Raw genomic sequence first — 16,372 nt, 5'->3', positions numbered from 1 at the left:
AACCTGTATCTGAACATGCCAGCTGCCTTTCTTTGACTTTCATACTAAATCATTGACTGAAAGCACCAGAGTCAGAACTCATCTGAATCTTTGCTGCAGTTTGGTGACCCAAAGGATTGAAGTCACTGGACCAGTATAGCAGCTCACCTCTTTCTCTTAATACAAGTTTTCTCTGAGTATTCTATTTTCAGATACTGCCAATAAGCACAATAAGATCTATTATTGGAAGGGCACCTGCTCCAAAGACCAAATCAGGGTTGAACTTGTGGGCACAGCTGAGCTAGCTGTCTAAAGCACACGGTCAGTCAATCTCTCGATTTACTATTAGTTAATAGGGTCAATTTGATGATCATTTTCAACTGTAGTGACCAAAAATTGAGAGAGCAAAATGGAACATTTTTCACCAATGAACGAAATTCAGAGAATGTGTTTTTTGCTTGGGAAACTCCATTAATTTCTAAAATGTAATGTTTAAATGAAATTTGGAACAAAATACGTCAAGTCTCTGATAGTGTCATTAAATGCTCTAAAGAGATTTCTTCATATAACCACCCTTTAAGCCTCATTCACACTAATAAGAGCTGGCCCTTACAGATCCGTGCGGCGTGCATGGCCGTTCCGGGCCGTTCCCAGGAAGGACAGGTGCTGCGTGTGATTGTTCTTCTCTATGGGAGTATGCGGCTGTACACAGCCGTACACTCACATCCGCACATCCGTGCGGGTGTCCGTTCTCGGACGCAGACAGGACCCATCCTGTCTGCGCACAAGTACGGACACCCACAAATTGCAAATATACTGTGCCAACTACAGTAAGTGACACCTAGTAAATCTTGTCAATCTTGGTGGCTAAAGATGGGCCCAACCATACCCCAATACAATGCTCAGGCATGAATAGGGTTGGTTAAAGTGAGGGAAAACATACCGGGTTCCCTCACCTCTCGATCCTGTCACGGCTCTCTGCCGTGACAGGGGGAGGGGCTGGATTCCCCTCTCCCCGCTCCGATCTGCCAGCGCTGACTGGCGGAACGGACGGGGGAGGGGGCGGGTACAGCTGGCTCTGCCTCTAGATAGGCAGAGCCAGCTGTCACTCACGCAGCTGGGCGGATCCCGTCATCTAAGTCGGGATCCGCTCCAGGTGCGCCGTCTCAGTATACCGCGAGCTGTAGCTCGCGGTATACTGAGCTTAGGGTGACGGGAGGACGCTAGTTTGTGTCCTCCCGTTACCCCAAGGAGAACTATGGGGAAAAACATTGACCCCATAGTTCTCCTTTAAGTTCTACTTTTCCACCTGGAATTCACTATTTAATGCCGCTGAACTCACAGCCATGTTGGAACTTATAAACACATAGGGTATCCCTATTTATCTCAGATCATGGGGGCCCGGATAATCTGAAGAGGAAGTAAGGGCCCTCTCCATCCATGGCACCTTCATTTTCCAGGTCTCTCCCAATTGATTTTTCTCATAATTTTAGGGTCTGTGTAGCAAAACAGATTACAGGGACAGATTTCCACAACTGACCTATAGTTTTCAGCTTGTTTGGTTAACTTAGGCCCAAAAATTCATATACCCTTGCTTAAATGGAAACACTAATCTCTTAATGCAAGACTGTAGCTAGCCCCACATAGGCCATTTTTTAGAAGATTAAAAAAAAATGAATCAGATTTGCCTATAACAGTTGGGTTAGGGTATGTTTGTTCCTGTCCTAGAGTGACAACACTGCTCCTCCATAGGTACATTACAGTGAGTTGTGTTGTCACCCTAGGATAGTAAGTGTGTTACTGACAGGATCGACAGGTGAAAATAAATATGTTTTAATAAAAGTTAAAAGACAATATTAAATGCTTATAGGCTAATGTTAGTATAACAGGTCTGCTTGCTACAATGACCTTGCAGAAGATGTTATTAGAAACAATGTCCTCAGAATGTGTTGTTGGAATGTCCTTGGAAGATTAAGTTGAGAGCCATAGACAGCCAGTCTCCTAATATTGTACTGATAAGATGTTCCATAATAATACAAATGAAGGTTTCTTGCAAATGTAATGTGTGTGGCTTGTACAAATTCTCAATGAGTTGCAATATAAATGTTTTAGGAGAGTTAAGAAACTTCCCCTGATGAAGACATGAGATCCTAGCTTAACACTTGACTTGTCAGGATCTCCACAGCTATGTAAATCCCTCTACATTTTAGTTTTCATTGACACAATGGGGTTGATTTACTAACCTTATAAACACATCACGAACATGTATACACCTCTGTAGTGTGTTCCCTCCCAGCATGATCTATGGGTGGAATCTAAACACCTTTGTAGTGTGTACACACCCAGCAGGTGTGTTGTGCAAAGCCAAGCATGAATTGCAAGGTGATGTTGTGTAAATTAGCTCTATGTTGTGTTGCTTGCGTTGATGAATGCAGGAATGTAAATGCATGAGCTAACCATTTTTGTCTAAACTGTGAAGCAGCATTATATATGCATCATGTGCATGATTTTTCCATATATGGCATTAGTGGAAATATGCTTTTAGAGACTTTTTGGTTGATAAATACGTTTTGCTGTGTGAAAATCACACGCACCTAGTGCGTGCGTGTGTTTAGGTTAGTAAATCACCCCCAATGTGTGATGCTTTTAGATGTGGTATATTCACACCTTGATATGTGGTATATTCAATGGGTATATTCACACCTTGCATCTACTTTTATCCATCAAAAAATAGAAGTCAGGTGCATCTAACAAAAAATTTGAACTTCTAAATTCATGTAAACACATTAACACATATTTTGATGCTATGATTGCGTGCACACACGATCAATGCATCAAGGGATAAAGATCTCTATGTGGTACATGTCAGAATAACATACACATGAATGGTAGGACCGAAGGTTTCCCAGCACAACATTATGCAAAGTATCAAACTGCCTCCATTGGCTTTCTTTCTTCCCATAGTACATCCTGGTGCCATCTCTTCCACGGGTAAGTGACACACACACACCAGGCCATCCACATGATTTAAAAGAAAACCAGAATCATCAGACTGGGTCACCTTCTTCCATTGCTCCATGATCCAGTTCTGATGCTCACATGCAAAATTGTAGGCACTTTTGCCAGTGGACACAGATCAGCATTGGCACCCTGACCGGTCTGCAGCTACACAACCCCATACACATCAATGCACAACTACAATGCACTGTGTGTTCACTGACCTTTCTTTTGGAGCCAGCATTACATTTTTCACCAATTTGTGCCACTGTAGCTCATCTATTGCATTGGACTGCACGGGCCAGCCTCCGCTACCCATGTGCATCAATGAGCCTTGGCTACCCATAACCCTGTCGCTGGTTCACTGGTTGTCCTTCCTTGGATCACTTTTGGTAGGTCCTGACAACTGCAGACTGGGTGGTTCCCACAAGAGCTAGAGTTTTGGGGTTGCTTGCTGCCTAATATATCCCACCCACTACAAGGTGCCATTGTAACGAGATAATTAATGTTATCCAATTCACCTCTCACTTTATGGCTGATCGGTGTGTTGTGTGTGTGCGTGTGTGTGTGTGTGTATCTCACAGGCGTGAGTACACCCCTCACATTTTTGTAAGTATTTTATTATATCATTTCATGTGACGACACTGAAATAATTACACTTTGCTACAATGTAAAGTAGTGAGTGTACAGCTTGTATATCAATGTACATTTGCTGTCCCCTCAAAATAACTCAACACACAGCCATTAATGTCTAAACCGCTGGCAACAAAAGTGAGTACACCCCTAAGTGGTGCTGGGTGTCATCCGTGACTCGGACCTCACCTTTCTTCCCCACATCCAATCACTATCCAAATCCTGCCGCCTTCACCTTCGTAACATCTCCAAAATACGCCCCTTCCTCACCAATGAAACCACAAAGCTGCTTATCCACTCCCTTATTATCTCTCGTCTTGACTACTGTAACTCCCTCCTCATTGGCCTACACAGGCTATCCCCTCTTCAGTCTATCATAAATGCTGCTGCCAGACCCATTACCTAACCCACCGTTCAGTCTCTGCAACCCCCCTCTGTCAATCCCTGCACTGGCTTCCAATCGCCCAAAGGATAACATTCAAAATATTAACAACCACTTACAAAGCCATCCACAACTCTGCCCCGTCTATATCTCAAACCTTGTCTCCAAGTATCACCCTAAACGTCCCCTACGCTCCTCCCAAGACCTCTCGCTCTCTAGCTCCCTTGTCAACCAGAGTCTCCCCCGTTCTGTCATCCCCACACAGCTACCTCCTCACGCATCACTTCCCCCTCCCGTTAGATTGTAAGCCCTCAGGGGCAGGGCCCTCCTCACCATATTGTCTTGAATTGTATTGTAATTGTAATGTCTTCCTTATATTGTAAAGCGCTGCACAAACTGTTGGCGCTATATAAATCCTGTATAATAATATAATAATATAATAATAAGTGAAAATGTCCAAATTGGGCCCAAAGTGTCAATATTTTATGTGGCCACCATTTTTTTCCAGCACTGCCTTAACCCTCTTGGGCATGGAGTTCACCAGAGCTTCACAGGTTGCCACTAGAGTTCTCTTCCTCTCCTCCATGACGACATCACGGAGCTGGTGGACGTTAGAGACCATGCGCTCCTCCACCTTCTGTTTGTGGATGCTCCACAGATGCTCAGTAGGGTTTAGGTCTGCAGACATGCTTGGCCAGTCCATCACCTTTACCCTCAGCTTCTTTAACAAGGCAGTGGTCGTCTTGGAGTTGTGTTTGGGGGGTTCTATCATGTTGGAATACTGCCCTGCGGCCCAGTCTCCGAAGGGAGGGGATCATGCTCTGCTTCAGTATGTCACAGTACATGTTGGCATTCATGTTTCCTTCTATGTACTGTAGCTCCCCAGTGCCGGCAAAACTCATGCAACCCCAGACCATGACACTCCCACCACCATGCTTGACTGTAGGCAAGACACACTTGTCTTTGTACTCCTCACCTGGTTGCCACCACACACGCTTGACCCCATCTGAACCAAATAAGTTTATCTTTGAACTCTGTCACTCTACTCAACTTTTTTTTTTTTTTCTAATTGGCTGGGAGGTAGATAATAAGTAGTCTTGGCAAAGAGAAGTTATGACTGCAAACTGAAGCTCGACAAACATACAGCTACTTCACAGAACAATTGTAAAACACAGAAGTACAAAGAATTGAACCAGCATCAGCATGAACGACTCCCAATAAAAAGTGCAGCTAAACAATACTGAAGTTCATGGTAGGGTTGGCACCATTCATACCCAAAGGCAGCGTACAAAGATACATAACCTGGTGTAAGGGGTACAACCCTGCTGACTCATCTTTAACTTATTTCATACATCAAGACAGATTTGCCACATTGTTTAACCAACTGTTATACAAGGTGGTAAATTTGTAAAATTATGGGCAGCCATTTACCTGTGAGGTACAGTACTAGTGAGTGTTACCTGATCCCACACTATAATTTCATATTCCACGATCCTTTCCAGAAGATACAATTTAGCATATTCACTGAAGAAACATGAAAACAGTAGCTGTGTAAAAAAAGAAATTAGGAAGTAGGCATTTTGCAACAATACCAGTGTGATGTTTTGCACACAACCTCCTTTCCTGTTGCTGACAGATTAAAAGACTACCAGCTTGTAGAAACAATCATTAACCCGGTTGAGACCAGAGATCGTTGATGCATAGATGCCCAGACTAAATTTAGCAGCATCAGATTATCTGGCTATAAGCAGTGAATTTTATAATTACAAAACATTCACTGCAGGCAAATCATCTACTGTAATTTAAAACACATGCACCAGAAAGATTCACTTGCAGTGAATGTTACATTCACTACTTTCTAAGTATACCCCTGTGACTAATTTGTCTTCCCTAATATGGTTTACATTGTTAAATACATTTTTGTTTATTACACTGTTTTATTACACAGCCTTTTATGTTATATGCTAATAAATGGCCATTTGTATCTTTTTAATACTGTAATTGTATCTAAACTTTACAGTATTAAACAGTCAAACTGCTATGTTCAGGCAGATGTGGCCTCAGCTAGTTGTAATGGTTATTATAAACAAAGCTGACAACTTCCATGTAAACACTATGTCATATTGATTGGTCCCACTCATTAGTAGAGATCAGAACTGTCTGGAACAGTGATGTTTGACAATGATCAACAGGCTCCCATGTGCACTCATAGCTGTCCTAAAGGGAATATACATTACATGTCCCATACTGAGGAGCTTCAATTAAGAGATTTCTGTCTGTAAGGCTTTGAAGAGATAATATTTAGCATCTTTTGGGTACTGTGTGCACCATTTATAATGTAGTCACTTACAGATTGCATTGGTTTTTGACAAGGATGGTAAAGAGTAAAGATAACTATACAGTAGAAATACATATATGCTGAGTGATCACCTTATTACCTACACCTATTAAGTATAGAGTTCCACGAAAAACCTCTAAATCAAAATAAAACCCAAATAGCTGCGAGCACTAAATGAACCAAGGTTCACCATGAGTACTTTAAGTAAAAATATAAGGTGCCACACTTACAGTAAATCTTTCAGTGAATGACTACTATACAATGTGCTTTACAAACTATTGGCTTAAAACATCAAAATATACCTATAAACCAAATCTGTGTAACAAGTAATCATAAAATTTGGGCTGTCATCACGTGGAAATGAGCTCACCTTATTGATGACGCCTTTAAATTTTAAACGGTCTTTTAGGCAGATTTCCCTAGGGGGCAACAAGATCCTTCTTTGATCCCTGGGGGCTAATGGAGACCGCACTCTTCTTCCATAATGACTCCCTACATCATACCGAGCTCCACACCTCTTCTTCTCCAAGTCCCATCATAGGGAGATAAAAGACAAACCGTAGTGCTTTCCAGATTGTCAAGCACTGAAAAAGACTTCGTTTTAACTGAATGGGCAGCGCTACTATTTCCAATGAATCTACAACACTACCAATTAAATTAGTGAAGTGTATACATTTAAAGCTGCTGCGATATAGATCCTTACGGTCTAACAAAATGAATATAAATTAATGCACAGCGCTAATCAATGCAAGTGAATACATGTGTATATACCAAATATCAATAAGTGACTACCATATGTGATCTAAAAATAAAAGTGTTATTCCTATACAGTGTATACCGCTAAATAAATATAAGTGGCAAGGATTAATCGTGAAACAAATTATGATTGTGTGAACAAGCTATGAATAATGGTTTATAAATATCTCTGTGATCAGTTTAATAATGTTAAAAAATGTGCTTATCTTCTTTTAAGGATGTCTTATTTTAAACTAAATGTTTATAAAACTATAAGTGACGTGATTTTCGTGCTTAATTTGTGAAAATTAAGCATGAAGACGTCACCCTGAAGACGTAGTTGGTGACGAAACGCGTAGGGGCGGGTCTTCTCATACCATACCTGAAAGGTGCCGAACTGGTCGGACTTGTTTTAATGCCTCTTGTTTTAAAATTCAAATATACGAATAAACCACCTTTAACCAGACTATGAAGGGCCTCTCTCCGTTTTTTTCATGAGAGAATGGACATGCTTTAACTGAAGAATCGAGTGTGGAGAAATTGCCGGCAAAACATACCGAACTATCCCGCTCTGGGAAATACAAATGTGTGGGGCTGTCTGTTACAGCCGGATACCTGGGGTGAGTACACACTTTGAGGGGAATGATATTGATCTCAAGACACTCCCCAGAATAAGGACTAAGTGTACATCACTGAATAATTGGAACATTTTACCACTTTGTTTCCTCACGTGGAATGGACTGATAAATATCACAGAGACTTTCTTATTATTGCATAATTGTTTTATTTTTCACACAAAAAAAGACATTTTTTGTTTTGGAATTTTCACAAATTAAGCACGAAGATCACGTCACTTATAGTTTTATAAACATTTAGTTTAAAATAAGACATCCTTAAAAGAAGATAGACATTTTTTATCATTATTAAACTGATCACAGAGATATTTATAAACCATTATTCATAGGTTGCATAGAACAAGTGGGTTGGTGTACACAGAGATCCTCACCCCGATTTAATAGAGAGTTCACACACTCTACTTAATGGCTCTCACTTGCTGCACAAGAAAAACAACCCGCGTGGTCATTCAGAACAGCGGGACAAAAGGATCTGCTATGCCAATAGCCTGGATACAGTTGTGATCAAACTGGGGCTTTTCTAGGAATCGTTTGCTCCTCTTAAAAGAAACGATTTGGAGGTCTACTTGGAGCTTCTTGTGTGACCATCAACGCAAGCACAATTGGAATTTGAAACATCAAGTGCCTATATGTCTCGGGAGTTTGACCGTCCGGTTTAAAGAGTCCAGGTAGCCGTGAGTAAATCCTACTCGAGTTTCTTTTACACACAGAGGGGAAGCGTCTTGCTCGCCAGGTGTGATTATAACTTAACGGCATACTGCATATCAACTCACCGGGTCTATCCCTATGCTTCCTTGCATAAAACAAGTTGTCACCAATTAAGTGTTCTATATGTCTCGGGAGTTTGACCGTCCGGTTTAAAGAGTCCAGGTAGCCGTGAGTAAATCCTACTCGAGTTTCTTTTACACAGCGTTCTTTTACACAGGAAGCGTCTTGCTTGCCAGGTGTGATTATAACTTAACGGCATACTGCATATCAACTCACCGGGTCTATCCCTATGCTTCCTTGCATAAAACAAGTTGTCACCAATTAAGTGTCCATAGTAGCAACACTCATTGTGTTCATAGAAGGTGTCTACAGGATCCAAGTTAAAAGCTCGTATTGACTTTAATCTCCACTAACTAATAACTTAAAGACACTTCAAGGAAAAAGAGAAATATATCAAGCGAGTTCAATAGGAAATTTCCAGGCATTTGACACATGCAATATTGCACTCCTTCACTTTAGTCCAACGTTGTTCCCTCATAATTGAGGACCACCTGAAGATCTAGAGAATATTTCTCAGCTAGCTCTGTTTGTGTGTGAGTGTGGATTTGTACGAAAGGATCATTGCAATGACCATTTTTTAAAGGGTGTGGGGATAGTGGTATTTAAATGTGCAGTCGATTCATGTGAAAAATTATTTTATTTTGTAAATCCAATAAACATAACCTTTTTACATTACAATTCCACTCTCTGACCCCATTCTTTAGCTGCATCCTGTTCAAAAAACCTCTCTTGGTTTGAACAAAATTGCTTCTATCATTATTCATAGGTTGTTCACACAATCATAATTTGTTTCACGATTAATCCTTGCCACTTATATTTATTTAGCGGTATACGCTGTATAGGAATAACACTTTTATTTTTAGATCACATATGGTAGTCACTTATTGATATTTGGTATATACACATGTATTCACTTGCATTGATTAGCGCTGTGCATTAATTTATATTCACTGAAAAAGACTTGATGTGCATATACACTATATTGCCAAAAGTATTGGGACACCCCTCCAAATCATTGGATTCAGGTGTTCCAATCACCACCATGGCCACAGGTGTATGAAATCAAGCACCTAGGCATGCAGACTGCTTCTACAAACATTTGTGAAAGAATGGGTCGCACTCAGGAGCTCAGTGAATTCAAGCGTGGTACCGTGATAGGTTGCACCTGTGCAAAGAGTCCATCCGTGAAATTTCCTTGCTACTAAATATTACTCGGTCAACTGTTAGTGATATTATAACAAAGTGGAAGCAAGTGGGAACAACAGCAATACAGCCATGAAGTGGTAGGCCACGTAAAATGACAGAGCGGGGTCAGTGCATGCTGAAGCGCACAGTGTGCAGAAGTCCCCAACTGTCTGCAGAGTCAATAGCTACAGACCTCCAAACTTCGTCTGGCCTTCAGATTGGCACAACAGTGCGTAGAGAGCTTCATGGAATGGGTTTTCATGGCCCAGCAGCAGCATCCAAGCCTTACAGCACCAAGTGCAATGCAAAGTGTCAGGTGCAGTCGTGTAAAGCATGCCGCCACTGGACTCTAGAGAAGTGGAGACGTGTTCTCTGGAGTCACAAATCCCGCTTCTCTGGCAATCAGATGGACGTGTATGGGTTAGGCGGTTGCCAGAACAGTACTTGCCTGACTACATTGTGCCAAGTGTAAAGTTTGGAGGAGGGGGATTAGAGTGTGGGGTTGTTTTTCAGGGGTGGGCTTGGCCCCTTAGTTCCAGTGAAGGGAACTCTTAAGGCATCAGCATACCAAGACATTTTGGACAATTTCATGCTCCCAACTTTGTGGGAACAGTTTGGGGATGGCCCCTTCCGGTTCCAACATGACTGCGCACCAGTGCACAAATCAAGGTCCATGGCTGAGTGAGTTTGGGGTGGAGGAACTTGACTGGGTTACACAGAGTCCTGACCTCAACCCGATAGAACACCTTTGGGATGAATTAGAGCGGGGACTGCGAGCCAGGCCATTCCCATAGACACACCACTAAACATTGTGGACGCCTTCCCAGAAGAGTTGAAGCTGTTATAACTGCAAAGGGTGGGCCAACTCAATATTGAACCCTAAGGACTAAGACTGGGATGCCATTAAAGTTCATGTGCGTGTAAAGGCCGGCGTCCCAATACTTTTGGCAATATAGTGTATAATGTTATAATTACATGTTGCACAGATTTTGGTTTATATGTATACTTTGATGTTTTAAGTTGATCTTTCATATGGCACATTGTATGGTAGTCATTCACTGAAAGATTTACTGTAAGCACGACACCTTATATTTTGAATTAACTACACTTGCTCCTTAACTAGAATAAGCACCAGAGAGGTCAGAGAAGAAGGGCTATATTTGTTCAAGCTCACACAAAGCCCACAGGTGCTAAAAAAAACAAAAGACTCTTTACAACTCTGTTTTTCAGAAGCGCAACAGCAGGAAGTCGCACTCTTAAAGCTACCAACAGGAAAATGAAAGCATGGAATCTCCAAAACTGAATGATTGGAAATTTGGAGCCTTGTCCGATAAATTTTGATTTCTGCTGTGACATGCAGATGTTATAAGATGTATTTTCCAATCTGTCAGCGCTTAGTGGGGGTCTCACAACATCAAATGGAGGGAGTATTTAGGGATGGACATCAATATTATGGCACAGAGGGGGCTGCTGTTCTGTAAAAGGTTGGGAAGCCTCAGGAAACATGTGAGAAAAAAACAGAACAGTGCCTTCTCCTCGTGTTTATTTATCCATATAAAACAGAATAAAATAATACTCACAAGCGGTGTCTGTTACATAGAATTTCAGAACAACCATCTGGACTGATGGACAGAAGTCGGCATTGGGCTGATCTACCAAATTGTGAACCAGAGCAATGTTCTTCTGACGCGTTTCAAGGGATGTACCTCTTCTTTAGAGCAAATAGCATTGCTCTGGTTCACAGATATGGATAAAATTATCAGTATTTCACAAGAAGGCGCCATTCTTCTGTTTTTTCTTACATGCAGATGTCATGGTAAGATGTTGGGACTCACAGAATGGATGTACAAATTCATCACGCAAAGTATTTTGGCCACACATTAGACCCCTTACATGGATTCCGTTCAAAAAAAATGATCTAATAAATTGTGCCTGCAAAAAAGCCTCTGAATACATACTCCTCCATTTGGAGGTCCAGACTTCACTTTTTTAAGTGCTATATGCTACAGCAGATCCTTTATACCCCACACAAGCTACCTTGAATGTTACCTCCTGTGGGCCCCAACATCACTACCGTGTCCAGTAGTGACATAGGGCCAGCAGAGAGAACCATAACTGTGCAGCAGGAGACACAGGCATCTGACACCCCCAAACTAACTAATGTTAAACATTCTGCCTTTTGAAGACAGCAAAAATCACCAGAGGTAAGTATTTCAAGGTTTCTTTTCTAGGCACATTTTATTAGAACCTTTTTTTGAAGCAACAAAGACAATTTAATAAAAAGAAAAAAAGTCCATTTGTGTAAAACTTTTTTCTCTTAGTATTGTGGCTGACAACCTGCATATAGTTATACATTTCTGACCTGTGCATATCTGTATAGTATGATTTTACAGAGGAGATATTGCATTTGTTTAGTGTGTGTATAATTTTACAATCTCATTACTTTCTACATGACTATGTACAATCTAGTTAGTTTTTATACAAAACCATCTAGTGCAGAAGCAGAAATAACCATTAGCCCCCTAATTCATTCAGTATGTCAATTGCAATGACCATCTTGGACTTCAAACAGTAACCGGTTCCCAAGTTTCTATAGAGGTGACAGGGGAATTAGTTGTGTAACAATAGATTAGTTTCCCATGTACTTCAAAAGAATTCAAATTTCAAAATTCAACTCTCATGATGTATAGATAGATGGCCTCTCTGTGTCTAAATATTAAAAGTTTTAGGATGGGGATCTAGAATCTGACTGTCCTAAAGTTTATCTAAACCCAAGAATAAAAATTTAATATATATTGTGGCATGCCAGTCCCTGGATGAAGTGACTGCATTCGTTTTTCCCCCCACTTTTTTCCTATTTTCACCTGTTGATCCTGCCAGCAAAACTGTTCTTTTCTTAAGGTTACTATGCTCACTCATCGTACAGTATTCTTTAGAGCAGTGTTGTCTCCCTAAGACTGGACTACCGAAAACATATCCCTCTCTTCTCCATTGAATAGGGTAGGAGGCTTTCTATAGTCCACAAAAATAGCTGGGAACAATGCTAACTTAACAGTGAGCAGAGAGTGTACAGGAAACACAAGATATCTGTCAGGATCAACAGGTAATTTGAGTTTCACTTACACCATTAAAAGTAGGGATGTTCAGGGACCAAGTACTATATTGGTGGAGCACCAGAGCCAGGTCCCAGCTGCAACCCTGGTAGTTCTCATGAAAATGGCAATTATAGCCACTGGTATCTGAACATCCCTAATTAAAAGTGTTTTGTTTGACATTTAACAGACAAAAAGGGAGCAAAAAATTCCCGCCGGTTCCGCCCCCCTGCGACGCAGACGCTCGCAATAGACAGAACCCGGATGCCAAACTCGGGAATACCGCCAAGGAGGTTAATACACACTTGACCTCATACATTGCTTGTATACTTCAGGTCCGAAATCTCAAAAAAGCCTTTCTCACTTGAAAAGAGCTGAGGGTTGTTTGTCCTGAATTAACTGGTGGGAGTATATGTAGGCTCACAAATAATGCATATACTCAATATCTCACAACAATGTATCCCTTAATGGGTACTACAAAGATGTACTGAATACCAGTGTGTGTATATTGAGCATGTAGTGCCAACTGATAAGATTTTCAGAGAAAATAATATGGGCTTATGCAGCAAGTAATGTGAAGAGTGCTGTTATCCACAGCAGCAACCACCACATTCCATTTTCCCAACGGGTCTAAACTTGGGGACCATTCCCTTCAAAGTGCTTCTTTGTGGCTATTCATTATGAATGGGCTGGTAGCATACCATAGAGAATAAAAAAAAAAAGTGAATGCTCTTATTTTGAAAACGCAGTGCATCACATCACACAGTATATACATTGTGCTCTACTGTACAATCCAACTAGGTGCTATTTTCAATGAATGGCACCGCAAAACACATTGCACGTAGAGCAGTTGCATTACCATGCATTTTGGCAACACACGTTCACACGTTTTAGCGCGCATTGCCACAAGTGTGAATCGGCTCTAAAGGTGAAACATTGTTGTCTGGGGCTACTCCACTTTTCAGATTACCTGTGCATCTCATACACCTCGGTGCTACAGCTTGGTAAGGGCCTTGCTCTGCTGCACAATTCCAGCATACTATTCTCTGGCCACTATTGTGTTTCTCCATCCACCTTATCCTGGTCCTGCTTCGCTGGAGGATGTGCCTAGTTTCCCATTATATGCCATAATCTAGCTTCTGGTATCCCAAGTGCCTTATCCCATGCTGGCCATGCTTGTTCTACAGTATGTGTTGTATGATAAGTTTTTTTTTTTATTATTCCATTTATTATACAGCACTGTTTTTCAAAATACATTTAACAGCTGTATATAAAACACTTTACACCCTAATTAAAAAACATACGGTAGTGCTGCAGACTTCAGCACTTACCGTATTTGCATGTCTGTTTATCTTTTAAGGCTGCTATCAGATTCTTTACCGAGACATCCCCCTTCCTTAGTTCCCGTCTTTGGGTGGCTCTCTCTTCTTAGTGTCCCATGGAGCCACCGTTGCGTGCACACTCTCTGGCAATACAGCGGTCTACTTGCGTTCACAGAAAGAACCACTTCCCAACTCCTGCCTCCTACAAGCCCATAATTGAAAATAGATGGAGCCTGTACCGTCCCTAGTAAATGTGCATGCGATGGGAACAGGACATGCACTCCCCCATCCAGAAGTTTGTGGAAGCGGACGGTGGATCTGAAGCCGGCAGCAGTGATCAGGGAAACTATGTAAGGGTTTGGGCACCAAGGAGAATGTAATTGTACTGGGGCATGTTTTTCCTTAATGCTGAGAATGCAGTAAGGATAAAAATTGGTAAGCATTTATTACTTTAATATCATTTTGGGGGTTCTTGAACAAAGACCCTCCAATTCATACCAGTTGTGGTGTAATAGTGGCTATATTGGAGCTGAATGGAGAATCAAATTGCACTGCAGCATAGAGTAAGAACTGCAATGATCTTAAAGTTAAAAGACTCCAGAGCTCCAACCGCTGGTCACTATGTAATGTATATTTATAAAGGATGCATCTGCAAAGTGAATCTTTCGAAATTCGCTCCTCTGACATTTAACTATATGTCTTTAACATTTCATGCCTACATTTACTGTGAATGTGGACAGCTGTTGAATATCACTCTTAATAAGCAACAGCATCTTGTAGCAATTGCACATGATTGGATCATCATAAGAGATGGAGCATTACTATATGCTACTTGTGTAGATCACTCCATAAGCCACCATTCGTTGTGCAACTGAGCTACTAAAAATCTTAATTTTAGCTCTAGCCTAATGAGGTAACTCCCAGCTAGAGGATAAATTTAGCTAGCTGCTTCCCATATTTCCACAATCAGCATGTACATGCAAAGTTAGCTGATCTTCTCCCTACTTTATCATTTCCAATCCACTTTTCTTGTCTTTAGCACTACCTTAAGAAACAGCTTGCACATGTTTAGGGTACAATGAATAAGCCACATGTAAATGGTTAATGTACAATGAATATGCCACATTTAAACTACACGTTGCAGTAGTGTGCACACCCAAAATAATATGTAGGGAAAATATGATCTTTATGTCTACCCAAACCATGTTTAAAGTGGTATATAAAATGAAAAAAATATTTTATTTTTGACAGTATGCAAATTAAATGAACACCTGAAGGATGCTGACAGTACTTTTACAGCACAGCCTTTTGTTATTACATTTAACGTCTCTTTAATACTGCTAAATAATAACAGTGCATCAGGGTACAGTAATTCACAATCCCACTAGATTTCTGTCAAGATCAAAGCAAGGGAGTAAATGAGGATTATATACTCTAAACCAATGCACTGTGAAACCTGTGTTTCTATACAGGTGTAGGCTGTACATTTCCATTACAGACATACATTTAGAGAGGGTGTAAAAAAATAAAAAAAAATCTAATCTATACACCCCTATAAAAAAGGCCAGGTTTTCGAGATGTAAAAAATAAAAATCAGATCTAGATAAATCACTTGATTGTTTTCCCCACCTTTGATTAGACCTATTATCTGTACAATTTAATAAAAAAAACAAAACTGAAATTGTTTAGTAGTAGAAGCTTGCCGGCCGACAGCCTGCTACTGACAGCTGTCATCTCACAGCTGGCTCCGGCCACTTGCAGATAGGATTAGCGTCCTCTGGTTACCAAGGACGCTGATCTGTCATTACAATGAGAGCTTGTCGGTGATATGAAAGCCAACTCTGCTGAGCTCTCATGGTACTGACAGTTCAGCGTCCCCTGGTTACTGGGTAACCAGGGGACGCCGATCTGTCAGTACCATGAGAACTCAGCAGAGCCGGCTTACATACCACCGCCGGCTCCGACAAGCTCTCGTTGTAATGACAGCTGGTCCCGGCCAATAGAAAACAGTTGGGCAGAGCTAGCGGTCACTGCTAGCTCCGCCCAATCGTTTTTTTCCCCTACTTTTTAAAACTGTTTTTCTATTCTGCTCGGTACCATAGAGGTACAAGCCTGAAGTGAATAGCCGAACAACGTTCAGCTCACTTCATTTCGGGTATGTTATTCACTCGGCTGCCTATGGCAGCTTTGTGAATGACCCTCCAAATAAAATGCTAATTTTTTTACTTTTCTCTGCTGCAAGGCCCATGAATACATCTATACTTTCTTTGGATTTGTAGGGATGTTTTTGTGGATGTGAACTGTGC

At 41.1% G+C, this 16,372-nt stretch overlaps 1 long non-coding RNA gene across 1 annotated transcript in view; it reads left to right on the top strand.

Moving 5' to 3' along the window:
- The first annotated feature begins 351 nt into the window (after positions 1-351).
- Positions 352-16,372, top strand: part of LOC108790807 — a 23,873-nt gene continuing 7,852 nt past the window's right edge. Inside the window, exons 1-3 of the long non-coding RNA XR_001941464.1 lie at positions 352-361; positions 6,444-6,449; positions 11,855-11,860. This is a non-coding gene — a long non-coding RNA (uncharacterized LOC108790807). The remainder of the gene's footprint in view (positions 362-6,443; positions 6,450-11,854; positions 11,861-16,372) is intronic.

This window comes from Nanorana parkeri, unplaced genomic scaffold (genome assembly GCF_000935625.1).
Source record: "Nanorana parkeri isolate BGI_ZX_2015 unplaced genomic scaffold, ASM93562v1 scaffold504, whole genome shotgun sequence".
Lineage (NCBI taxonomy): Eukaryota > Metazoa > Chordata > Amphibia > Anura > Dicroglossidae > Nanorana > Nanorana parkeri.
Note: the sequence above shows the minus strand (reverse complement) of the source record. Positions and strands in the feature narration are given on the sequence as shown.